At 42.0% G+C, this 27,305-nt stretch overlaps 1 protein-coding gene and 1 long non-coding RNA gene across 3 annotated transcripts in view; one reads left to right on the forward strand and one right to left on the reverse strand.

Moving 5' to 3' along the window:
- Positions 1–27,305, forward strand: part of Shisa9 (shisa family member 9) — a 297,781-nt gene that overhangs the window by 142,611 nt on the left and 127,865 nt on the right. The gene's annotated exons all lie outside the window — the stretch shown is intronic.
- LOC121133768 lies at positions 9,468–25,819 on the reverse strand. The gene is made up of 3 exons (XR_005870744.1): positions 25,059–25,819; positions 12,944–13,013; positions 9,468–11,710 (listed from the first exon to the last, which is right to left on the reverse strand). It is a non-coding gene; the product is annotated as an uncharacterized LOC121133768 (long non-coding RNA).

The following is a 27,305-nucleotide window of genomic DNA, read 5'->3' on the forward strand; positions in this document are numbered from 1 at the left end:
AGTGTGTGTGTGTGTGTGTGTGTGTGTGTGTGTGTGTGTATGTGTGTATGTGTAACTGTCATTTCTTAAGTTCTCTGCCCTCTCTTGCTCTTGCTCTCTCACTCTTTCATACTCTATGAGACAGACTCTCTCACTGGGACCTGGAGCTCACCAATTAGACGAGGCTGGGTCTCCAGTGAGCACCAGGTATGTATCTGTCCCCACTTCTCTAGCTTCAGGGTTGCAAGAACAGACCACCACACTGGTTTTTGTTTTTGTTTTGTTTTGTATTTTGTTTTTTTTTCCCCCTTCGGTTTTGTGCAATGAACTCACCAGCAAGCACTTTGCCACAGAAGCAATCTCCCAGCCCTTTAGATGATGCTACTATGACAAGGGTCACAAGATAAGACAATTATGGATTAGGATGAACCATAAAATCAATCAATGATGAGTGTCCTTCTAAAAGAAGAAGAGAAGTGAAAGATGTACCAGGGAGGAAGGCATGTGAAGAGGCAGGCATGATCAGAATGGTGTACCCACAAGCCAAGAAATTCCAATTGCTGTTGACAGTCATTATGTAATGCAAGAAACATCACAGAATGAACAGAAGCCTGTGGTATCTTGACCTCATTCTCCTGGTATCTAGAACTATGTGGCAATAAATGATAGTTGTTTCTTTTTCCCAGCTTGAGGTCATTTGTTATCATCAGCACAGAAAAGGGAGCCAGACACCCCTCCCACCCCCAGTGATTGCACTGTGTGACAAAGTTTGAGAATCAGTTGTCCATAGCAGGATTTTTGCTAGAAGGCAGATAGTCCAGACCCATCACTTGCCTGCCCAGTCAGAATCAGCCCAAAGATATGCATACTTTTTAAAGCTTCCAGTGTGATTTGCATGCATGCCTGAAGAGTTGAAAGCATTTAGCCTCAAGGGGTGTTATATTTTGATTATATATATATATATATATATATATATATATATATATATATATTCTTATATCCCAGTCTGGCCATGCCAAGCCAAATGAGACATTCTTTAACCAGCTTCCCACACTCACAGGGATGCTATTCTTACTGTGAGTTCTCTCTGCATCTGTGCACTTGGCAGGGGAAGAAGTGAACCTATTGTATGGTGGAAGCACATGCGCCTGTTGAGGTCCCTGTACTGGCCCTTCTGCCAGCACACCCTGGAACAATGTCAAGGCTAAGGGGTGAGGTCAGCAAAGTCAGTGGGCGTGCAGCTTTGCTCCCTGACCTACATGTGAGAGCCAAGACTGCTGAGGAAGCTGAGCAGGGTTATGGAGGTTTTCTGGTCACCTGCTTAGATGGTGATCAATAGATCAATGAATAAAGAACACACACAGGATGAGAGAGAGGGGAAACACTACATAATAATTAAAAGAGGGAAATCTGTCATCTAAGACAGCATTGGTAAGCCTGAAGGACATTATGCAATTCAATCTAGGCACAGACAATTTTCATGTTATTTCACCCATATGTGAACTCTGATTGACTGCATAGAAGTTCAGAGTAGATTAGTTTTCCAGAGGCCACGAGAGAAGGAAAGAACAGAATTGAGGGACAGGAAGAGATGCAATAGACTCAATATTACAGTTAGATAGGAAGAGTAAGTTCAGAACCCTATATACAGAAGGTGACTATATAGTTGGTAACAATGCATTGTACATTTCTAAAGAACTAGAAATTAGAAAATGTTTAAAGTCTTCCACTTCTCCCCCTCTCTATTTCCCAGCGCCCCCTCCCCCCCCCACCCCTCGCCATGTTCCCCATCTGTTCAGAGGATCTTGCCTCATTTCTCTTCTCTTGGGTACCATGTATATCTTTTAAGAGAGAGTAGGACGTGGAGGAACAGGAAGGTTGACTGGGGGGGGGTAGGATATGGGGAAGAGGGAATCATAGGTTAGAAGACAGAGTAGGCACCATTGTGACCTCTAGTGATCTAAACAGATGACACCAATTGGCAAGCTAAGCAATAGTGTAGAGACCACCTCGAATGCCTATTCCTGATAGTGAACTTGATGTCTATAACCATCCTGGAGCCTTCATCCAGTGACTGATAGAAGCAGAGGCAAACACCCACAGTTAAATACTGAACAGAACCCAAGGAACCCAGCGACAGAGAGAGAGGAGCGAAGAGCAAATTGGCCAAGAATGGGCTGGCAAAACCAGCAGAGACAGCTGATCCGAACAGGGGAGAGCTCTTGGACTCCAGACCCACAGCTGGGAGGCCAGCATAGGACCGATCCAGACCCCCTGAATGTGAGAGTCAATGAGGAGGCCTGGGCTACCTATGGGGTCCTGAGCAGTGGATCAGTGTTTATCCCTCGAATACTAACAGACATCGTGTGTTCATAATACAAAGAGGGATGCTCTCTCTGCCTGGACTCTTAGGGAAGTGCCTGGACCCTACCCTGAATGAAATGACAGACTCTAGATATCCCCTATGGGAAGGAATTGGCAATAGGGTGGGAGGATGGGGGGGATGGTGGGGGAGTGCGGGAGGAGGGGAGGGAGAGGGAACTGGGATTGACATGTGAAACAAGCTATTTAAAATTAAAAAAAATGTTTAAAGTCATGGAATGTTTAAAGGCATGAGAAACTGTTCAAGTCATTCCCCTCACTTGAACTTTATGCAATTTGCAAGTGTCTAGGAATATGTGTGAGTGTGTGTTCATCAGAAATTAAAAAGTAAGATGAATAAACAAAAACTGGGGTAGAAGATAGACGTGCATGGTATAGGAAGGAATATGGGAAGGGATAAATAATACTAAAGACCTTTTGAAAACGACATGTGAAACCTACCTAATACTGTAGAAGCTTCCTAAAATAAATATTGACACATATATAATAAGAGTTTAAATAGAATTACTCTATAATGGGATGGCAATGCCCCTACTTGACACAACAGGCTAACAAATAAAAATCCCAGTGCCTAAAATGGATTTCCTCTTTTGGAGTTTTTGAATAGTGTGATCTTATAAACACCCAGAGGTTACAGGATATTGCCAATGCTATTTGTTTCCCTCCAGAATTGACAATAAAACTATTGATGTAGACACCACATGCTTGAGTCACAGAACATATAGATACCAAGCTGGCACTGATCTTGAAGCTTTATCCTTACTAGATAACTTTTATAATCCTGGAAAGTACTATGCATGTTATCAGAGTAGGAAAGTAGTTATCACTATTACCTAGCTATGGATGCTTTGAGTTATAATAATGACTGACCTGGTAAGACTGGCTCCCTGGTGTATTAGTGGCACCAACATCATGAGAGTAACCAATCACTTTTTGATTGGATTTACATTCCACTCCACAGGATGAAAACTGCTACCACTTGGGCCAAGACCTTGTGGCCAGGTAGGCCATAGATCCCAGGGGAGAACCCATAGCTATTACTTTGTTAAATAGAAATAGTATTAAACTAAGTCCTAATTACATCATTATATTCATAGATTAATGCATTTCTCAACCCTTATCAGAAAAGCTTTTATTTACAGTAGATTTTGATTAACACAGAGACTCACAATTGGTCAAGAGCAGAGAATAAGATTGAACATTGATATACCCTAAGTGGAACATCTACATCCTCCCAAGATTCCGGGATTCTGTTGGAAAAGAAATGACAGTGAATGACTAAAAGGAAACTGTCTTCTGGAAACAGCAAGGAAAGCAGTTACATGTGGAAACTCATAGAGATTGTGACAGCATGTACAATCCCTGTGCAAGCTCATGTCAGACCAAATCCCAGCATGGGAAGTCAGAGAGGCATAAAGTCCCACCCCAAGCAGAGGATCAATTGGCAGTTGGTAGTTCCTGGGAGACTGAGAGTCAGTGTTCTTTAAAAGTGTTTACCCTGCAGTCACCCACTCTTCAGTGGAGGCCACATATCCAAGAATAAATAGCACAAATAGGACTGATGGCTGCAAAAGTTACAAAGCTGGTTGTGTACAGAAGTGGGTAGATCATTAAGGGAAAATATGATTAAAACTCATTATATGAAATTCTCAAAAGATGAATAAAAAGTAAGAGGACCAGAAGGGGGTAAAGTGGAGAAATACGTGGATAAGCAGTAGCTTGGGGGCAGCTTTATTGAAGAAAGCCATAATGGTTGAAAGGACAAAATATACACGTTAGAAGTTAGAGGTCCTTATAATATTTGGAAACAATGTTTATTTTCTTGCATATAAGAAAGAAAGAAACTTGACAGTTTGTCATATCCTATTCTAACTGGTGGATGGATTCTGTGTCAATTCATTTAATCCTTAGCCAGCTCAGTGTTGAGTGTGAGGTGGAATCTGATAGTGGGCAGTAGAAACTGGAGTGTTTAAACACCTCCAAAGGGCTTTAAGATTGATTAAGGAAGTACAGAGGGTAAGTGTGGCTAGCCTTCCTTAGAGGAGGAACAGCAGGGGTTCTAACTGAATTACAGACAAACTGGGCTTCATGGCAGTTACTTAACCTCTCTGAGGCTCTTCTTCTTCTGTAATTCAGGGCTAAGAGAACACATGTCAGAGGAGAACGCCACATGAAATATCTACCCTAGTTTCTGGCACACAGCAATCCATGCCATCAAAGTATGGTTCCAGGATCCAAATTCCACTCAGTCTCTGCTTTCAACTGTGGGGAATATGTAAGCTTACTGTTTCCCAGAAAGAACTCTGGCAGTGCAGGGAGAGTACTTGTTGCAGTGTGTGAGCTCTCGCTATATGCACATTGTTGCTTTTCCTTGCCATCAGTATTCTGGATTGATAAACTAGAGGAGCATGGAGGAAAAGGTGGGTCATCAAAACTGACAACAGGAAACCTGTTCCACCATTCAGTGATTTGCACTGTGCAATTAGCAAATTATACTCCTTTTCCCCCCAAAAGAGAGCTTTACGGAGAGGAGGCTGGTGTGCCAATCACAACACTGCTTAGACAAAGCATCTCTCCTGGAATACACACTGTTTCTACTGACAATACTCACCCAGTCTGGTGGTGCTTACATTCTCTTTCATTTGCTTAATTTTAATGAGACATGAGATCAACATCACAGAAGCAGTTTCAGAGGACTCTGGTTCCTTGACAAAATGCTGTTGTCATGACATCTTTTGATTTATACAAGGGAGAAACTTTGCTATTCATTCCTGGGGCCAAAGTCTTATGTAATACCAGCATTCATGTATAATTCTTAAAACAATACATACATTGTTTTATACAGTATATCTATTTCTACACACACACACACACACACACACACACACACACACACACTCAAAGCTAAAAAATCCTAGGAAACACCTGGGAGAGCTAACACTGCAGAAAAAACATTGCATAACATGAAAGAAAGAAGTGAGAATATATTGACAGTCTAAGAGAAGGGAAGGGGAAATAATCAGAGGCTAAAGAGACTTGGTGTGGGAAGCAGGGCAGCTGGCCAGTCTTTTCCGACTCCATCTCTTTATGGGCTGCAGCCTTGGTCTCAACCTTGTTTCATGGGATAAAATCCTGGGAAGCATCCCTGGGGTTTGGACACCATTTCTGTTGTTTCAGGCTTAAGGTTTGGAAATGTCCCCCCAATGCCCCTGTATTACAAGCTTGTAATCCAGCCTCTAGTCATCTTTAGAGAGAGGGGACTAGTGAGTATAAATTGGGTAACTGGGAGACTGTCCTTGGGAATGTTGGTCTCTTCCTCTCCATTATTTTCCCCCAACTGCCAAGGAACAATACTGTTCCATCTCACACTGCCAGTATAATGTACTGTGCCACCACAGGCCCAGAGCAACTGGGACAAAGAACTGCGGACAGAAGCTTGTGAGTCTGGGCACCTCTGTTATGCTATCTTGGGCATTACACCACAACGATGGCAGAATGAGACTTGTGGCTAACAGTTTTATCTCCCTTAAGGGACAGGATAGGTCTTAAAAGTAGAGCAGGTATAAGAGGAATGGGGGATGGTATGCTGATGCGTGTAAACTCCTTTCCTTTAGTTGTCACTTACCAAAATGTCCAGTTAATGGTGGCCAGTGGCTAGTTAGCATTCAACTTTATTGGAAGTAATTGATAAGGTGAGGGTAGCTGTCAGTAGAGATATAAAATAGGCTGTGTAAGAAGGCATCTTAGAGGAAAGTGTCACAGATGGAATGGCTTGAACAACATTCATTTCTCACAGTATTGGAGGCTGAAGGTCTCAAATCCTAGAAATCGGGATGTAGCAGATGTAGCAGGGACTAGGAAGGGCTCACTTCCTGCTTTGAAAATGACTGCTGTTCTGTTGTACCCTCAAATGATCAATGGACTGATCATCACTCTCCTCTCTCAGGAGGGCACAAATCTCACTTACATGAGCCCCATCCTCATGACCTAATTACCTCCTAAAGGCATGCTTCCTAAAACCATCATGGCTGCAACCTGTGAATCTAGGGGGGAAGCTAAAATGTTCAGAATATAGCATTAAATTCTGTAGGATTGGGACTTTAAAGACTCTCTTTAGTTTCATTTTATTTAATCCAGGCAGATCTTATTGTAGCAAGGAATGGATATAGAATGGACCTCCAAGGGCCAAGCAGCTTAACAACTGGGCTCTACAGTTGGTTAGTACAGAGAACAATTCCTTGTCCAAACTGAAACCCAAAACTGTGGGAAGGGACTGGTTATCATGTGGGAGATGATGGGATGGAAAAGAGCTTTACAGCCCTCTTCATCATGGTATAAATGGCTCAGGAAGGCCTGACTGGCCAGTCTGCTTGGGCAGTGACTCAGGCAAAAAAAAAAAACTGGGCTTGAAACTGCATTCTGAATTATTTAGTAGAACATGAGGTAGGACTTTCTGTCTGTAAGAGAAGTTAGAATGTAACAAACTGTGCCGGGCGGTGGTGGCGCACACCTTTAATCCCAGCACTTGGGAGGCAGAGGCAGGCGGATCTCTGTGAGTTCGAGGCTGGGCTGGACCGACAGCCTCCAAAACAACACAGAGAAACCCTGTCTTGTAAAAACCAAAAAAAAAAAAGAATGTAGCAAACTGTAAGGCATAGTTTTGATTCAGGGTGGCCAGTCTGTGCATTCCACACCTCTCTCTGCTAATCCTGCATCTAGGACTCATAGTGATCTTCCACATCACTGTCCTCTATGGGTGGCTGGAACCTTGGATGGGACTGAGTTTTATCTATACTATGCTTTTCCTGTATCTATAACACTCACAAGAATGCTTCATTTATGGAATACTATGACAAGTTTTCTTTACTCCTTCCTCTCCTTCCTCTCTCCCCTCTTGTCAACTTGTTGGACCATGCCGAGCCTCCTTACTGACTTTAGGGAGCTGAAAGCACAGATTACAGAGCCATGGATAATGGGGACCTGATGACTGTGTGACATGATTAAGTTAGGACATCGTAGTATTTATCTTCTGAGGGGAATACATTTCACACCATTCCTACAGTAATGTTTCTGTTGCTGCATTCATTATAGGGTATGATGGTTTGAAAGAAAATGCCCCCCAAAAGGAGTGGCACTATTGGGAGGTGAGGCTTTGTTGGAGTACATAAGGCCTTGTTGGAAGAATTGTGTCACTGTGGAGTTGGGCTTTGAGGTGTTATATATTATCAAGCCACTCCCAGTTTCTCTGTTCACTTCCTATTGCCTACAAAATGTAGAATTTTCAGCTCCTTCTCCAGCACCATGTCTGCCTGCATGCCATAATGTCTCACCATGATGATGAATAATGGACTGAACCAATTAAACGGTTCCCTTTATAAGAGTTGCCATGGTCATGCTGTCTTTTCACAGCAATAGGAAAAGGGTATAGCAAGTGTGTGTGCATGTGTGTTGTGTGTGTGTGTGATGGAGTGGTGATTATGCGGAGGATAATTTATTGCCTCTAATTCTGATTCAAGACTAGTGTGACAAGTGGAAACATGGCCTGCAATCAACATTTCACAGTATTTTACCATTCTTGGGAATTACCAATAACTCATTAGATAGCTGCTAAGGCAACGTAATAACAAGAAACCACAGCAGAAACCCCAAGAGTTGAGTTGAGGGATTAAGGAACTTGTAGCGACCAACTCTCTGAAGTAGATGTGAGATGCCAACAAGAGACTCTGAACTCTCTTGAGAATTTAAATAAAATAACCTAAGATTTTTCTTATTTCTTAAAAGAAAACTTGCGAACCACCTGGAGTTGAATAATTTATGTGATTTACTGGCAAAAGCAATAGAAAAACTGAGAAATGCTTCTTACTGTGGGTATGTCTTGACGGAGCAGTTCAAAGACCTGATTACCTTCTGTAAAGCTTGCTTTATAATCAGCTGCTTCCTGGTGGATCATACTAGAGTCATGCTGCCTTTTTTATGGTTTAAAGATGGATGAGCAATGGAAGAATTCGCATCTTCATCACACACTGTTTGGAAAAGACAGGATACCTTCTAGGTGACTTTTGCGCAATTTGCAGGATGCTCTTTCTCTCATTGCTCTAACTGCGGAGTTGCACTAATCTCTGACATAGCTGCTGGCTAGGGAATGGTTTGAAGGTTAGCTTTTAGGACTGAAATGTCAGTCTTGCCCAAACCACATGGTTGGGATGGAGTAGAAGTCAATTCTCCAAAGGACTAGGGTATTATTGAATGGGGAGAGAAGAATGGATACTGGAAAATCAATGAAGATACTTTTTCACAAAAATAACTTGTACATTTGTAGTTTGGGGCTGTGTGTCGTCTAAGAATCACCCCTTGAGTGATATGGGAACTAGGGACCAGATGGGAAGTTCATGGTGTGCACAGAGTACCAAGGCGCAGTTTTAGAGAAATTCTTTCCCTTCCCAAGGATGCCCATTGTCCTTCACTGTCTCTTGGAGTGGAAAGTTGTTTGTTCAATTTTCTGCTGGACTGCTCCACCAACTTTCCTGGGAACTTCTCTTCCTAATTTCCATCCATCTCAAACTTGAGGTGTCAAGTGCTCCTGAATGTCCTCCAGAACTGTAAGATTTAGGATCAGTCTGCCAATAGACAGTATGCTGTGTGTGCGTGTGTGTGTGTGTGTGTGTGTGTGTGTGTGTGTGTGTGTGTGTGCCTGTGTGTGGGCGTATGCCTTTGTGCATCTGCTCTTACTGGTTGTCAAAGACACATGTGACAAGACGAAACCTTTTCTCCTTTCAGCATTGGTTTATCTCTTCAGGGTTCATGGTTACTTCATGAGACTGAATGGCTACTTTATCTCATGGAGACTGTTTTAGTTAGACTTACTGTTGCTGTAATGAAACACCATGAACAAAGCAACTGGGTGAGGAAGAGTTTATTTGGCTCATACATCCACATTGCTGGTCATCATTGAAAGAGTCAGGACAGGAACTCAAGCAGGGCAGGACCCTGGAGGTAGAGGCTAATGCAGAAGCTTGCTCCTCATGGCTTACTCAACCTGCTTTCTTATAGAACCCTGGACTACAAGCCCAGGATTGGCACCATCCACAATGGATTGGTCCCTCCCTATCAACCACTAATTAAGAAAATGTCCTACATTTTCTTCTGGACGCATTTTCTCAGTTGAGGCTTCTTCCTCTCAGATGACTTTAGCTTGTGTCATGTTGACACAGAACTACCAGGACAGAGACATTGTAAGACTCTGGCTTACATAAGTTTCTCATTATCTTAGTGTTGTATCTCATCTACACAATGAGCATAAGAGTGCACCAATCAGGGCTTGATGGCTGTCACAGGAGATGATGTGTGCAGAGCAAAAGTGCCTCGCTTGTGTCTTTACTGGCTTCCTGGGAAGCAGCTCTGAGGGAGATTCTTCCTTAAGTCAGGACCCAAGGTGCAGCATAGGTATAGCTGAACTTTTTCTCTATTCCACTGGTCCCCCTGGACTGATTTTTCTCTACAGATGTTCATGAAACAATCACTCAGAGGCTAATATTAAATATAAGTGGCCAATGGCTCGGGCTTCTTGCTAGCTATTTCTGTCTTATGAATTAACCCATTTATTTTAATAATCTGTGTATCAACATATGGCTGTGGCATGTGGAGGCATCTTATCCCTTCGGCAGTTATGTGGTGTCTCTCTGACTCTACCTTCTTTCTCTCTGTAACTCTGTTTGGATTTTCCACCAGGTTCTATTCTGCCTGGCTATTGACCAAATCAGCTTTATTCATCAACCAACAAAAGTAACACATGTTTGCATCATACAGAAGGGCTTCCCACATCACATAGATTTAGCTTTCTATATTTCCATGTCAATTAGTTAGTGACTGGGCTGAGGTAGTCAGTGGTCTTGGAAGATACTTGGAGGATCAGTATCTCCTGTTCAGTGGTCTGGGAAGATCCCTGTAGGATAGCCAGACCCTGTTCAGGGGTCTAGGAGGATCCCTGCAGCATAGCCAACTCTTATTCAGCCCGGAGTCAATTGTGCAAGAAGATAATAGTGAGCCATGAGTAGCTAGTTTTTACACTAGCTGGGGGATGAGGACAGCCGCTGGTGGAATCTGGGCAGGGGGCCAATGACAGCCATTGACTCAGGGTGGATATGGTCTGGTGGCAAAAGGAGGTAGGAGGCAGGATTTGGGATTACTTCCATGTTACAGGTATGCAGTTGAAGTGTAATGTTCAAGCCAATTGCCCGAAGTCACTTGCCAGCAGGCAAGCATTTGACAAGGAAAGGGGGGAAACTCCCTGCATCTTAAAGTGACGTGATTCACATTAACATAGTTTTTGTCAAAGAGACATGCCTTCTAGACCATCTGGATCAGCTCAGTTTAAAACAAGGAAAATCAAGTTCACAAAAGACAAGTAGCCCAGACTAGTATGAACACATAATTGCCCATCCTTTTTTGAAGTTACTTTTTAATTTGTTTTAAATTAGAATAGACTACTTATGCACTATTACAGTTTCATACATGTATATGATGCATTTTGATCATTTGTTCTCTCAGTTTTCCTCCCACTGATCCCAATCATCTAAGAGATTGGTGACCATTGATTGGACATTGATAACACTCCCTCCAAGGCACAGGGTACCTCATGGAAGAAGGGGAATATCAGGATAGCTCACATTACTATGTCACATAAAATTAATATGCATATGTTCTCACAACCCCACAGGTCATGTGGTGTAAACTGCTTGATTTAATGTGTGGCCTAAGACAGTAGTTTATCCAGTGTGGTCCAGAGAAGCCAAGAGAGTGGAAACCTCTGCCAGTGAGTGAATTAGATGAAAATGAGAAGTATGTGTGAAGTGTGTGTGTGTGTGTGTGTGTGCGCGCGCGTGCGCGCGTGCACACGTGGTATGTGCATGGTGTGTGCTAGGTTTAACAAAGTAAGATTTGTATTTTTTATGTGTTGTTTTCTATGGAACTGGGATTTCATGCTTGGTAGGCAAGTACTCTGCCACCAAGCCATATCCCAATCAAATTTGCAGTCTTAGAAGTATAATAATGACTGTGGTGGTAAGGAGGGATGGGCAGGCTTAGCAATAAGATAGGCTCAAATGGTCCTTGCCTTTTATGATCACCTAGAGCTCCAGGACTAATTTCTAACAATATAGAAAAGCATCGTGGGGACTGTTACAAGGCCTAAGTTCTAGAAGATAAAACACATTTGATAAGGCTGGGATCTCATTAAGTGGCCCGGAGCCATGTGGGACTGGAATTGCAGCTGACACTTCCAGGTGCCACAACTCTCCCACTTTTTGGAAGAACTGTCCACGTGTCCTAGGGAGCTCCAAGGAAGGTTCCGCTGCGGCAAAGTTCAAGGTTAAGAAAAATCTGCAGTGAGAAAAAAGAGAGCTAGATCTGTGTTCAGTGCTGGCATGTGAGTGGGACAGAAATCTTACTGTGGGAGCCAAGAGACAGCTGGCCAGCAAGGCTGCTTTGACATTATTCTACATCTATGTGTTCCTAGAACTGCCACAGAATGAAAGAACCTCTAATGAAGTCTAGATCCAGGCCTGGCAGTGTAGACCTGTCATCCCAGCTACTTGGGAGACTGAGGCAGGAGGATTAGCTATCTGGAACTAGCCTGTGTTTTAGAGAGAGTTATGGCTAACCTGAACAACTTAGTGAGATCTTGTCTCAAATATAAAGCAAAACAATGAGGGCTGAGCATGTACCTCAGTGGAAGCCCTGGTAGCAGGTGAATGACCCCATGGGGCTGGAGATGTGCAGGTTCACTTATTTACTTTCTAGGCAGTGTTGTTTTTGGTGCTTTCCCCTGCTGGGCCCCAGTATGACATCCACAAAGTGGGCATGGTGATAAGGCATCACCCTTCAGGGCTTTTGATGGGGTTGACTCCATCATGCATGGAATGACAAGTGTATTGTAAAATTATAATAGTAATCAGCAGAAAGCTGGTTAAGCATGGGTGTCTCTGGGGAGATTGCTTACCTTGGGTTTTGAAGAACCCCATAAAGGGGGACAACCTGTGATTATTAACTGCTATAGAATGCCAGATAAAGACTTGAAAGAGCAATTCACCGTTAAAATTCAAGGTAGGTTATGTACATGTGGGAGATGAAGATAGGAATGGATACATCAAAGGAGGCCCAGAGAAAGCTGTGTCTTGGGATGCTGGGTTCTCTTGGCTGTTACTTCAGGGGAGTCCTGGCACATTTTCTAGAAACTCAAGTGTGCTTTGAGTACTTCTTAGGGAGTTTGATCATTTCCGTCTGCAGCTCCTTCAGCCCTGCCCTTTCTCTGCACATCCCTAGCAGGGCCTCTCTACCGCACTACGCAGTACTGAGGGGGATATAAATAGCATCAGGGCAAACTAGTTCACATGGAATTGTTGCTGACTCAGAGAAAGGAAGTGCCACAGGACTTAAAGAGGTGGGGCCTACCCCCATCCACTTTTTCCTTGCCCCTCCCTCTTCTGTCTGCTTTTCCCATCATTGCCCACCTCTAGGCTGTGTCCATTAAAGGGATGCTGTAATGAGAGCTGTGCAGACCAGTCTCCCATCTTAAGGAGGATACAGGGTCCTGGAATCTTGGTACTCTTCCATTCTCTCCTTTTTCTTTGTCATGGTACCAAGCAGAAGGGATTCTAGGAAAGAAAAGAGTATCACAAGAAAGAAGAAAAGGTAAAGTATGTCAAATTCCTCAAATATGCTCCTTTGATTTAAGATGAGCATGGAAGATGAGTTTGTCCCTCTTTGGAATGCCACGGGACAGCTGATAACATGCATCCAAACTTCCTACGTTGTGAACATGACTTTAAACTAAGAAATAATTTAGTGCTAAATATACCCATTCTTATAAAATCTGCTATTTTGAGTTAAATGTTGCAGAAATTACTGAATTTGCATTTAATTATTTTAATAGATCTTGTTTACAGATGACTAGGCAAAAATGAGAGAGAAAGAGGGAGGGAGGGAGGTGGAAGGGAGAGAGAGAGAAAGGAGAGGAGAGGAGAGAGGAGAAAGAACAACTAATTCACTTTGACTACTTTGATTGTAACTATGCCTAAAATAGAAAAACACATGCTGAATATTTTCTCAGAGTTGGAGGTAAAGTCAACTTTAATTCCAATTCTCTCAGTGTCTGGACCCTATTAAATGAGATTTACACTTTTGAAATTGAGGAAGGAATATTTTCCTTAGTGAAGGACTCTCCTGGACCTGTATCCTAATTGCCTCAGAGACTTATTTTGAGTTTTTAAAGAAGGATAAAGTATACTATAATGAATAAGACCATGTGTTGATGGTCAAGCCAACCTGGGTTTTAATTCAAGTTTTATTTCTTATTAGCTGGGTGTCACTTAGTCTCTCTGAGTTCTGGTTAAAATTGAGGCATTAATTTTACTGTGTAAGAGTGTTTTAAAATAAACAATAATGTATACACAACACAGACAGTAGAGTCAGCGCCTAGCATACAGTAGTCCTTGGTAAATACACATATCTTTTGGTGTGATCCATCATTTTCTTCCTTCTTGGCAGAGAAATTGTGTTGGGTTTAGTGATTTGTCAAACACTTCCTGGTTAGGGAGAAGTACAGAGTACAGAGAAGAACTTCCTGAGTGTCAAAGCTTATTGGCAACATCCATGTAGAACTTATTTCTAGGGATGGGCCTAGAAGGGTTTGCTTTTGACATTTTCATTTCTATCACTGGGGCATCGGCAGACCCCTTAGCCTATAACACACAATTCACCTCCATACTTTCAAGCTAAGATGAGAAGTGGACACTTTGATTTATTTTTATACTGGTTGGCCTCTGTATTCAATAAAGGTTTTAAATTAATGGAGAAGGAACTTGGACTTCTAAGTATGGTATATCCAATATCCAATCAATAAATATGATGCAATGGATTCCACAAAGGGAGGAGCTACTGATGGTGTTTTTTCACCATTATATTGTTACAGAATAGTGAGTGGTTATACTGTGGGACAATACTATCTAATGGTCTTCAGATTTTATTGTTTATATAAACCTCATATAAGGTTAGTTAACACACTGTTGGCCAGCATGTCTAAAGGTTCTGAGGCTATTTGTCTGGTTTGGGACCATCATACACATTTTACAAAAGTTTCCCAGCAGATACTGGCTCTGTTGGGTTGGGGACCACACTTTGAAAACCACTGCTCTGGTAGTTGAGAAGAAAGTTCAGGAGCGAGGATCCCTGCTTCACTGATTATATCTGGGTAACTTTGAGTAAGCCACTTAGTTACCCCCCTTTAAGTCTCTGATTCCATACTCATGAAATCAGGTTAATCACCCCTATGTCTTAAAGTGACAAAGGGGATTTGGTGAGATATTTGCTTTCAGTGTAGGTCTAGCTCATAGCATGTACTTACTATATTGAGCCATGCATTGTGAAGGCTGGAGAAAAATTCCCCACCCTTAGGGAGTTTGCAACAAGAAGGTATCTAGTCAAACTAACGGTCATCTACTGTGTTAATTTTTCCTCTGCTTGATATGATCAAATGTTTGACAAAAAGTAGCTTAAGGGGGGAGAAGTTTATTTTGGCTCACAGTTCAGGAGAACACAGTGTGTAATGATGGGGAGACATGGTGACAGAAGCTTGAGACAGATGTTCATATGGCATCTGTGTTCAGACAGCAGTGAACACAGTACTCAGATCTCTATCTCCTTTTTATTTAGTCCAGGACCTCATCCAATTGGTTAAATCTAGAAAGGTTCTGAGGGATATGTCCAGAAACTTGCCATCATGGTGATTCTAACACCAATATCTATCATAGTCCCATAAAAGAGTTTGAGGTTCTCAAGGAGCACTGACAGAGGCTATCTAATATATCTAATATATACCAAAGCTGTATATTTTAAAATGTAGAAGATTCTGGGCAGAAAAATGTTGGACAAGATTTGGTATCACCCACTTGCTGATCTCATAGATTCCCAAAGGCTTTTCGTGGTACTCAAATCAAGTCAAGGTGTGGTCCATGTTGGAAATCTACTTCCCAGGATACTTACTATATGGGGATTTCCTCACTTGCTCAGTTTCATCCTTCCTGGATTCTCTGTGAGGACCCAAAGCTTGACTTGATCCTAGACACTTGTATGTGCTGGACCTTCCACCTGGAATTCCCTTTCTTAGACTTTTTTATGGATAGATGAATTCATCCTTTCATGGCACCTGTTCAAGGGTGCTATCCCTGACTGTTGACCTTGTTATCTTCTGCTGCTATTTGTAGTGCTGGTGATGGGATCAAGAAACCAGTACTCTAACATTAGCCCTTTGACACCTCTTTTTAAAGTGAATACTCTTTTCCTTACATTGTACTTTTTTTCAATGATACTTTTACTTGGGAAAAGTATATGCCCTCATCTTTTAATCTAGAAGTTCAGGTCTATAAAGGTAGGCACTGAGTGTGTCTTATGGTCTTACCTACTGTAAACACTGGAGAAGTTTTTGTTAAATGTCATGTGTGCAAAGAAAAGGATGCCTGTGTGAGTCCTTGTTGAGACTCCCATCTGGGTCCTGGGAGACAATCAAAGGTATAAGAAGAAACCAAGGCTCAAGGAAAATAAAGGATTTTCATAGGTCACAAAGGAGTTTGCATTAGTTCTGACCTTGAGCCCAAGACTCTTGACCACTTGATCAATACAATTGCATGTGCTGGTCAAAACATGTTATGAGATGGGTTATGGGTTATAGATAATGGGCTATTGGATGGTGCATGTTATGGAATGTGACCACATAATCCTTTAAATCATTTATTTGGGGGTATCCTTCCTATATAAAGTACTATTTTGAGTGGGGTGAGTGGGAATGAGTTTTAGAAAAGGGTATAGTGGACTTCTTTGTAGAGCTCATGCTACCTCATTGACTGTCCTTACCTTAGCCAATGGTGAGAACCCTTTGTGTCAGAGCAGAGTCTGGTAGTGCTGTCCTTTTACTTCTAACCCCAGTATATGATGTGGCAATCATAATCAGTACTGAATGGTTACTCTGTGTGAGTTATTATGCTTAGTGCCTGCTATAGGGTCTATTTTAATTACTGTAAATTCACAAGCATTGCTAGCACCTATTTTATAAAGAATATGAGGCTCCCAGAGGTGAGGTTACCTATCTACAGTTTTGAACCAAGGTTGCTTGGGTCCAGAGCACAGACTTTTAATGTTGATGTTGAAGGGTTATGTAAGCATGGTTCAAATTTTGGTCTGTGACACCTAGAAGCTGTGTGGCTTCCAGTGAAAGACAAGTCTGAACCTTGGTTTCTTCATCTACAGAAAGAGAGTGAAAATATTCTCTTTTGCTGGAGCATGGTGTTTAGAGAGCAGAGTGGGTTCCTGACATGTAGCTGATGTCTAGTAAGGCCAGCTTTTACAGCTAATCATTCCTGGGCTTTGCTGCTACTTCAGGATTAGCTGCTTTGAGCGGCTGTAGTTCCATTCCAAAGTCTCAGAAACTCAGAGTCGTCATTCTTTAACTGGCTAATTTTATGGTTTCTCTTTTACTTAGACAATTTAGGGATGGAGAGATGGCTCAGTGGTTAAGAACATTGACCACTTTTCCAGAGGACCCAGGTTCTACTCCCAGAACCCACAAGATGGTGCACAATGGTTTACAACTTCCGTTTTAGGGGACCAGATGCCCCCTTCTGTTCCCCATGAGTAAAATAAATAAATTAAAAAATATTTTTAAAAATATAGCATAATTCTAAGTAACAAAGCTAGATACAATGGCACAGGCTTGTTACCCTAGCTTCCAGGAAACTGATTACAAGTTCAAGGCCCATATGGGTGGCAGAATGGGTTGAAGGTCCACAACATCCCACTTCAAAAGAAAAAGTCAGAGCATCTAGTCAAGCATTTATTTTCAACTCCCAGCACACACAAAAGAAGGCCCACAGAGGAATAAATAAAGTTAAGGTTCTACATGTGTAGGTGCTGTTATGAAATGATGCCGAGTCGGTCCAGAAAATACTCATGCAGGACTCAAGGGCTGAAAATACCATTCTAGACTGCAGTTGGAAATCACTGGTCTTCAGGCCAAATCCAGCTGCCACCTGTTTCTGTAAATGAGTGTTACTGGAACATATCCACAGCCATTCATTAATGTGTCATCTATGGCTGGTTTGCTGTTCCAGTGATGGAGCTGAGTAACTGTGACAGAGACTGTGTGTTCCACAAAGTTCTAATATTTACTATCTGTCTGAAAACCTGATGATGCCAGTGATGAGAAATAGAAAAACACTTATACACATGTCTGTCCTCATGGGACATTCTTGAAGGAGGAAAACAAAGTATAGATAAATTAAATGTGTTGCTTGTGTGTATGTATGTGTGCCTGGGGTGTGTGTGTTTCTGTGGTGTGTGTGTGAGGTGTACGTGTGTATGTGTGTATGTGTGTATGTATGGTGTGTGTTTCTGTGTATATGTCTGTGTGGTATATTTATGTGTGTGTGGTGTGCTTGAGTGTGGTGTATGGATGATATATATGTGTGCATATGCATGTGTAGTATATGTGTGTGTGGTTGTATGTGTGTTGTATTTGTGTGTGTGTGTGTGTGTGTGTGTTCTGGGGACTGAACCAGTGCTCTACCATTGGAATGATATCCAAAATTTTGTGTATTTTGAGAGAGGGCATTAATAACAAAGCCACCTAGGCTTGTCTTCAACTCTCTATGTCGTCTGGCAGTCTTTGAGCTCGTGAGTGTCTTGCCTTAGTCTCCTGAGTAGCAAGCTGTAATGTACAAGTTTTATTAGCATATCTTAATTATACATACTGATGAGTTTCATTATGATATCTCTCTCACACACATACACACACGCATGCACACACACACACGCACACACACTGCATTTTGATCTTGCTCACTCCTCTGTTACTGTCTCTTGTCTCCCTCTTACCAAGGATCTCTCTTTCATTTCTAACCAGTCCCCATCTACTCTTGTGTTATTTTTGTATCCATTAGGTTGGCTTCCAGGAGCATGAGTGAGAGGTTATATTCAGAAGCATGGGAAACTTATCAGTCACCACACCACTGAAAAATTAATTTTGACCCTCCTCCAGGAACCACCAACTAACTACCTATAGATCCCTAGAGAGTAAGGAGCCTCGTAAGTCCTCCTCCTTCCACATATTATACAAATACATTGCACTGGAGTGTAGCATGCATGATGGGGAACAATAAAATCTGTAGGAAAGATAAGGATGGCAGAGGGGAGAGGGGACGGACTATGGTTGTGACTTCAGCCTTGAGTTGAGAAACTCAACTCAAAAAATGTCCAGGGATTAATCCTCCAGGTAGAAGGAACTGCACACAGATCCTGATTCAGACTCATGCTTGATGTAGTAAGGAGACCAGGCTGAAGGAGAATGAGAGGGGCAATAGGTTGAGGACCCTCATCTGATCCTGGGCCTGGTTGCAATTTTGCCTGTTCTGTAACATGCGTTATCTGTAACCCAGAATGTTTCCAGACTCACAGCAGTCCTCCGATTCAGCCTACTGAGTATCAGGACTGCAGGCCTGAGCCACCACAGCTGTCTTGGTGGCGCTTTCCAGAACTACTTTTCTTTCTGAATGAGCTAAAAGTTGTTGCTTAGTGTTGACCCTTGAAGTGACACAAAGCATGCTTTACATTGCATAGGGCCTCTGGAGCTTCTGGGCAATGTCTAAAATGGAAATATGCCAGAGAGTCTCCAGATGAATCTCTGAACCATCCATCCTTGCCTGTTTCCCTTCGTAATTCCAACAGGGCTAAGACTTCAGACACCAACAAAGGCCCGGCTAGGTGAGACACAGCTGGAAGCTATGGGGACAGTCATAGAATAAACTAAAGAACACACTGTCCTTTAAGATATGACTTGTCTCTAGCAGATTGTTGCTATAAGGGGGGGGGCTTGTGAGATGAGTGCCACTAGAGCTGGAACCTCTAGGGAACAAGAGATGAAGCTTTTCATTTAGCAACTTTAACATGCTGGCCAGTAATTCATCCTATCTGTTTTAAATAGCACACAAAACAAATGTGTCTTGTCTTTTTAGCAAAGATATTTTTAGTTTACTGAATTCAAGGAGCTGGTGTGCACCCACATGTGTATACATGTGTATGTTTACTTACTTGTATGTATGCATACACAAGAACCTGTGCTCCAACTGATACCTGGCATTAGAAAATCATTTCTAGTAATTTGTACATATAAGTTGTGACTTGAACTAGAACATACTTAGGAGGACTCCATAGTTCTGTGCAGATGCCCCTAAGGGGTATAAATACAAAGTACCAGTATTTGATTCTGCATGTCACTTTTGGTTTCTGTTGCCTAGAGGGTAATTTCATAGCACCATGTTGGTCACAGTGGTTGTGTGACTAAATGTCTGAGCAAATCAACTTGAAGCTAGAATGTTGGTTTATGGTCTCAGAGGCTCTGGTCTGTGGTCTATTGGCACCATTGCTTTGGGGCAGAGGCACCTCAAAACATCATGGCTCAGGATCAAGAGATGTAGAAAGCAGAAAACATGAGGGGGCATGGAGAAAGGATCCAGGGACAAGATCTACTCTTCAAGGCATGCCTCCAGTGACACAACACACTTCCTTTCATCAGACCCCACCTCCCTAACAGTCCATTCGGTTAGGAACTAATTGCTGAAGCCATCCAATCTCCTTGGAGTCCAATCGCTTTTTGGCAGTGCCATTATCTGGAGACTAAAACCTTTATCACTTGAAGAGGGGACACTTCATATCCAACCATAGCATCACAGTTATGTTGTCTGATTGTGTGCTCATGGATGTTCAAAAGACTGAGCAGCCTAGGACTCACAGTGCCTTCTCCAAGCCACACACTAGGGGACAGGGCAGTCCTGAACACTGGAAATCTACACTCTGCCTTCATGAGTGGTACTGCTTGAGAGCTCACATCTATGTCAGATGTTGAGGCATTTGTCTTTTCGTTCTTGGCTTTTTTCATCTGGCGTAATGTCCTTCAGGCTCATTGTGTTACCAGGGGTTATTGGAAAAGGAGCATGTGCCTGAAAAAGGACAAAGTTTCAGTTATGTGAGAAGAACAAGTCTTAGATGTGCTGTAATTGGTCACGACACCTGTAGTATGATGTGCTACAGAGAAATGATGTACAGTAAACATTAAGTCTTAGCCCAAAGAAGGGGTGACTATGTCATGTGATGGACATGTGAATTATCTTTTGTGTGTTTGTCATTTCATGATCTGAATATTTATGGAAACATCAAGTTATACTGCTTAAGAATGCATAAGTTTTATTTACCAGTTGTACTTCAATAAGGTTAGAATAAAAAAAGCTAATCTAAGCAAAGAGAAAACCAACAGAAAGGCATGAATCCCTCAGGCCAATCTGGGCAGCCCTTGGGTTTTTCATGGGTCATATTATAAATAAAGCATGTCTACATATTGTATAACATACACATATACATATATGTATATATATATACTTTTTGTGTGTACACATATTTTCATGTATTGTACTTGCACATATGTAAAGAACAAGGTCTTCAGCTGTTCTCAAATCATCCACCTAGCTTTCAGAAACAGGGAGGGCCTCTCTCATGGGCTTGGAGTGTACTAAGTAGGTTCCCTGGCTGGCTAGTGGACCTCAGGGATCTGCCTGTCTCTGCCTCCCTAGTGTTGGCATTACAGGAACTTGCTATCACACCTTGCTTATTGTATGTGGGTTTTGAGACTCAATACAGTACAGGTCCTTGTGTCTGCAAAGCAAGCACTTTACCTTCTGCCTACCATCTCCCAGTGCCCTATTCTCTCTCTCTCTCTCTCTCTCTCTCTCTCTCTCTCTCTCTCTCTCTCTCTCTCTCTCCCTGTCTCTGTCTCTGTTTATCTCTGTCTGTCTCTGTTTGTCTGTCTGTCTGTCTGTCTGTCTCTCACTCTCTCTCTCTCACACACACACAATGTTTTAATGAGTTTCTGACTTTTAAAATGCCTAAGCTTTGACTTGGCTCCTTTGGGTATGTATTTTAGGAACAAGAAGATTGGATCATGTAGTAATTCTATTTTTATTTTTTTAGAGGAATGTCTGTATCAGTTGTCACTCCTTCCACAGCCCTTCTCCACACCCTCACAGCACTGATCATCTAACCTCTTCTGATAAGAGCTTTTCCAATGCTTGGGAGGTTCTCTGTACATTGTCATTTTCCAGTTAAAAATAAATAAGAATATACTAAGAGGAGGAGGAAATAGGACTTCTTTCTAATTTCTAGTCTTGAGCCACCAGGAGATGCTGGCCACACCAGGCCCGGATTCCTGTGGGTGTTGGGAATGGCCACTCCCTTAGTGAACCTGGGGTCTGCCTCAGGTTCTCTTTGCTCACAGTATCCCTCCCTGTCCTCCTGCTCTTTCAGGCTTCTGGGTTTGGATCTGTTAAGGTTGGAGCTCCAGGTTTGAGGCAAAGCTCTTCTGGGGCTATGTCTTTTCTCAAGGAAAATCCATTCCCAGGATTTAGAACATTGAGTCAGTCCTAATCTAGTTATGACTCCCTTGCTGTTGCTGCAATCCCCCAAACATCAAGCTCCACAGCTCAATCCCGGGGCTTGGAGCAGAGCAGCTCTGAGGAGGACTTCCTAGCAGGCTCAGGCCCTCCCCCTTGATAAGTTCCCAGCAGCACTGAGTTCTTGGGGCTGAAGGACTTAGCTTCCACCAGGCAAATCTGTCCTTATCTGCTGGTCCTGGTTTGAGTGGCAGAAGCTGCTGCTTCTGTGAAATACTGGGGTACAATGAAGAGGGCAGATTTTCCCTCTGTCCCTCATGATGCCCAAATGTAGTTTTCTGGAGCAACTTGGTCACATGGCAAAGTTCAGCTCGCAGCTGGGACTCTGGAAGCATTTTAGCCATGGTGTCAGAATTGATTTTCTTCCTTTTGTCCTCTCTCTGGACTCCCTGCGACTCATCCCTGTTTCTCCACCACTGGGATTCCTCACTGATTCCCCTTTATGTTTGGAGATAATTCAGCCTCTGTGGGTTGTATTGCCTCTGTTAATTCCCAGTCGTGTGGCATCCAACACAGCCACTGCTGGGACTCAGAGTAATAATAAAAGATAAATTGCTCATTCAAATTCCAGATTTTCATTTCCCCTTTTTCTGCCTGTCTGTCTGCCTCTGCACATGCACGCACAAGCATGCATGGCACACACATATGGAGACCTCAGATGAATTTTAGATGTGTTCCTTGATTGCTCTCCATCTTATTATTTTGAGACAGGTTCTTTCACTGAGCTTGGAGCTCACCAGTTTGATGAGATTAGATAGCCAGTGAGCCCAGGGGTTCATCCTTTGCTTTCACTTCCCTGTGCTTGGATTATAGATATACTGCTATGGCTACTTTTTAAATTATGATTTCTAGGGACCAGAACTCAGGTCCTCATGCTTGGACAGCAAGTGCTTTACAAGTGGGGCCATTTTCTCAAACCTTGGCCTCTCTTTCTTTCCTTCTTTCTTTCTTTCTTCCTTCCTTCCTTCCTTTCTTTCTTTATTCTTTCTTCCTTCCTTTCTTTGCTTCTTTGTTTCTTTCTTTCTTTCCTTTTCCTTCCTTCCATTATTTTTATACATACAAAGCCTGGTATACTTACATCATGGAACCATCAAAACAGCAATCATCTCCATAAAAGAAAACCTCAAGAGATGGAAAGACTCACTGATAGTAAAACACTTAAAATTATACCTGTATTAGAAAGATTACATAAATTATATTGAATAAATAAAGTCAGAAAATGAATAACCCATATGACATGATTCATATGAACATAGCAATCTATATAAACATAGTAATGAAAAAGATGATTTATTCTCATAAACCTAAGAGACATCTTTAAGTTACCATATTTTAAAATACAAAATTGAAATCTCCAGAGTGAAGAGATCACCACCATCACTCCCTAATGAAGCAAGTTCAGAAATTGAAATAATGAAATAAACATATCAAGTGAGTTTCTGAAAATCCGTGTCCAGTGTATGTCATAGTATCTACAACTCTTCATCATCATCACATTGGCTTTTAGATACTTTGCATCAAATTCAGTCTCATGTGTTTTTGTCATCTGCTCCCTTTTCCTCGTAGTTCTATTTGTTTACATTTAGAGCAATCTGTGTTTCAGTTGGTTTCTGTATATTCTTGGATATACCTAGATGCCCAATAATTGCTGTCCTAATCCTATAAAGAGATTCAAATTCCATATGGTAAAAAATTAACTATAAATGTAAGTTAATAGTATGTATTTTGCAAAAGAAAAGCATTCAGTTTACTATACTGTGTTTGGGCAAATGAATAGGAAAAGAAAGTACACTGTAGAGTATAATGGTTACTACAAAGAGGCCTGCTAGCCATGTTAAGGGGAGGACATTGATTTGGTTTAAAAGGGATAGATGTTATCAACTCATAATTAACTCATGTAAAGCGATTTGTGTCAGAGTATCAGGCTAAGAGGTTCTGCCTTCACCTGGTGTGGAGTTCCAGTTTGGCTTTGAGGTGGGACACAGCAACATTTAATAGCAGTGTTTGGGTGGGTTGGAGATGGTGCAGCAGCTTTGGGAAACAGTTTGGCAGTTTTTGAAAATGTTAAATATAAACTTACTATTCAAACCAGCAATTTTTCCTCCCAGGAATCTACCCAAGAGAAATGAAAACATATGTTCACATAAAGACATACCCATGAATATTCATACAAACATTATTCATAATAACTCCAAAGGAGAAACTATTTAAGTGCCAATCAGGCAGTTAGTGGATAAATGAAATATGGTATATCCATATAGTGAAATATAATGCAGCAATAAAAAGGCTGTGGATATTAATGCTTGATGTAACATGGGAGGTCATCAAAAACAGTATGCTGAGTGAAGGGAGCCAGATGTGTGGACTGCATGATTATATTTTCAGTTGTCCGCAGGAGACAACTATGCAGAGACAGAAAGGTTAGTGGCTGTCTATGGCTGGAGATGGAAATGAAGATTATCAGCAAATAGGTGTAAGGGACCCATTCTGAAACGGAAAAATGATGGTGACCAGAATATGTAGCAATGTTCAGGTTTATTTATTTATTAAGAAATAGAACTATATTTTTGCAATAAGTGAATTTATGGTTGCTACTAGATTGCTTCCCAATAGTACTCTTTTGAGAAGAGAATGTATGAGTTTGGGCTTCAGATGACTTTAATCTGAACTCTTACTGTGTTGCTTGCCATTTCCACCAACATGGATGACCTCACTCTCTTCAGCCCTGGCTTCTTTATCTATACAGTGGGCATAGATACTACTTCATAGGTTTATCTCAAAGATTTGCATAGACTAAAGCATGGGTGTATTTAACATAACAAAATACAGAATTAATGTGATTAGGTGTATTAAAATGAGCATCTCTATGCAATGTGTTCACTGAAAGTTTATTTCTGCATTTGTCGTTTTCCTGACTGCTAAGCCAGCCTTTGTGGTACATACATTTGGAATCATACCATAGAAGTATGTGGCTAGCAAAGCCATCAGGTTTGGTTTCTCTTGGAAAGTGTTTCTGAGTGTGCATCTTGTCAGTAGGTTGACGGTGTCTAAGACTGGAGCAGATGCAGTGTTGTCATGACAGTTTGCATTTAGTCCCACGTGAGTCCTGTCTAACATCATTTCAGTCTGCAGCCCTCCCTTGCCCTTACTCACCACAACAGGCCTCCCCTTCTCTGCAGGCCCCAAGGCTCCTGCTTCCTCTTTTTGCAAAACTTCTTGTACAGAGGCTCAGAAAGTCAGGGGAGGGGCAGGATGTCCCCATGGGGCTTCCCGAAGCCTTCCAATTAGATGAGTTGTGGGGAGACTCCAGAGAAGGAGGGAGGGCTGGGCTTCTGCCAGCAGCAAGGGGAGAAAATAGAGTGAAGAAAGGGAGCTAAACTTTCCAAACAGCCAGTTTCATTCTGGGCTTGGCAGTTGCTTGGCTGTCACGAGAAATCAGCCTTGTGTGCTAGGAGAGCTGCCAGAGGCAGAGAAACTCTATCTTTCCCTGTGCTGTAGAGAGTCTAGTTCTTTCTGGGTTGGGGTACAGAGCCTCAAGGCTTGGAAACAAGGAACGTAATGAAGAACACACTCTCAGGTGATAAGTTGCTGACTGAAAATATGTTTTTAATTCCTTGAGAATTTCATACAACATTTTGATTGTTGTGGTCTGGTTTCTCTCATAGACACCTTTTAGACCTGCATTTTAACCTAAGCTAGTATTGATCCTTTGTGTATCCTTATTCTCCTGTCTCTGTTTTTGTTCCTGCAGCCATGCCATCTCTGTCTTCTTTGTGCAGGCAGAGATGAAACCCGTAGTTCAAGAACTAAGGACTCATTATTCAAGAGTTCAAGTTCTTGACTATTAAGCTCCATGCCTCCTATATTTTTCTGAAAATTTCCAGAGTGTCAGCACATGACTTTACATTGTATTGGAATGGCATACCAGCACATGTACTCTCTCCTTTGTGTGATTTTTGGTCTTCCAATTTTCATCTCTGTGATTTCCCTGCCCAGCACAGAACCCAATGCAAGTTGGTGATGCTTAAGTTTCAGTGTAGTGTCAGATATCCCCACTTCTTAACTCAGTGGCTTTGGGAGAGCTTTCCAAGCCCCAGTTTCATTAGAGGATAATAACCCCAACTCAGGTTACTTGTGAAGATTTGGTAAAGTGATACGTGTTGGTGTTTGCCTTATACCCAATCTGTGAACCCAACTGTACTCATTCTCAATGGATACAACAATATAAAGATCACTTTAGCCTCCAATTCCAAAGACAGCACCATGACTTTAGCTTGCATGACCAATCAGAATGAGGAATTTCCTTGGTCAAAGGGATTGGTTCAAAGGTCACTGTGCAACGTGGATGGGCCAATCTATGCCTTCTCTGAGACTTCAGTGAGAAATATCAAGAAGAAGGATGCTGCATTCCTCTGAAAGGGTGTTTTAGCAGTCATATGCACAGTAACCTGTTGTTGCCACCAGGCAGGAGAGGGCTTTCTTCAGAATGAGAAGGCTTAGAGAAACAACTAAGAGAAGTGGAATGGACAGAAGAGTTCTGGTCATATGGCTTCAGCTTCTAGATCATTCTTGGGTTCTACAATAGCCAGAGAAAACGAAAGCTTTTTTCCCATTATTTTACTCATTCATGCACTTTCCCCTCTAAGGATAGGATCTCATGTCACTGGGGCTGGCCTACAACTCTCTATGTAGCCAAGGATGACCTTGAGCTTCTGATCCTCCTAGCTCTACCTCCTGAGTGCTGGAATTACAGGAATATACCACCATGCACACTTTTATGTGGTTCTGGGGGTTGAATGCTTAGTTTCTTACACTAGGCAAGCACTCTACCAACTAAGCTATGGTTCTAGTGAGCTGCTTACCTGGAAACCTGCCTCCATCTTCCCCTCCTTTCCTTTCTTTCCTACCCCCCCTTTTTTTTGCTTTGAACTGGCTGAACTTGATTTTTGTTGCTTGTGAGTGAAATTTCTGGTTTATACAGGTATTTAAAAATGGCAGGTTTTGTCTTTGTTTAAATGTTCAGTGAGAGAAAATGGATGAAAAAACATATGTTCATATAAAGAGAAGATCTGGGGGAATCCAACACCTCTTCTGACCTCTGTGGGTACTAGCGACACAGATGGTACACAAGCATATATTTGCAGGCAAACATCCATACACAGTCATGAATCAGTCATTAACATTGCAGCAATCAGGAAATCAAGGTAAAGAAAAGTAACCAGGTCTAGAATTCACAGGGTAGAAAATATTTCAGGCAGTCGAGGAGGATTCTTTCCACATCTCCATGGTCCCGCACCTCATCCTTGTCCTTCTGGGACACTGGACTGCCTCTTCTGAGCGCTCACCTCCTAGGTTGGTGATTTGTCTTTTTCTGGTATATTTGGTTTACCAAACTTTGGT

This window comes from Mesocricetus auratus, unplaced genomic scaffold (genome assembly GCF_017639785.1).
Source record: "Mesocricetus auratus isolate SY011 unplaced genomic scaffold, BCM_Maur_2.0 Super-Scaffold_100024, whole genome shotgun sequence".
Lineage (NCBI taxonomy): Eukaryota > Metazoa > Chordata > Mammalia > Rodentia > Cricetidae > Mesocricetus > Mesocricetus auratus.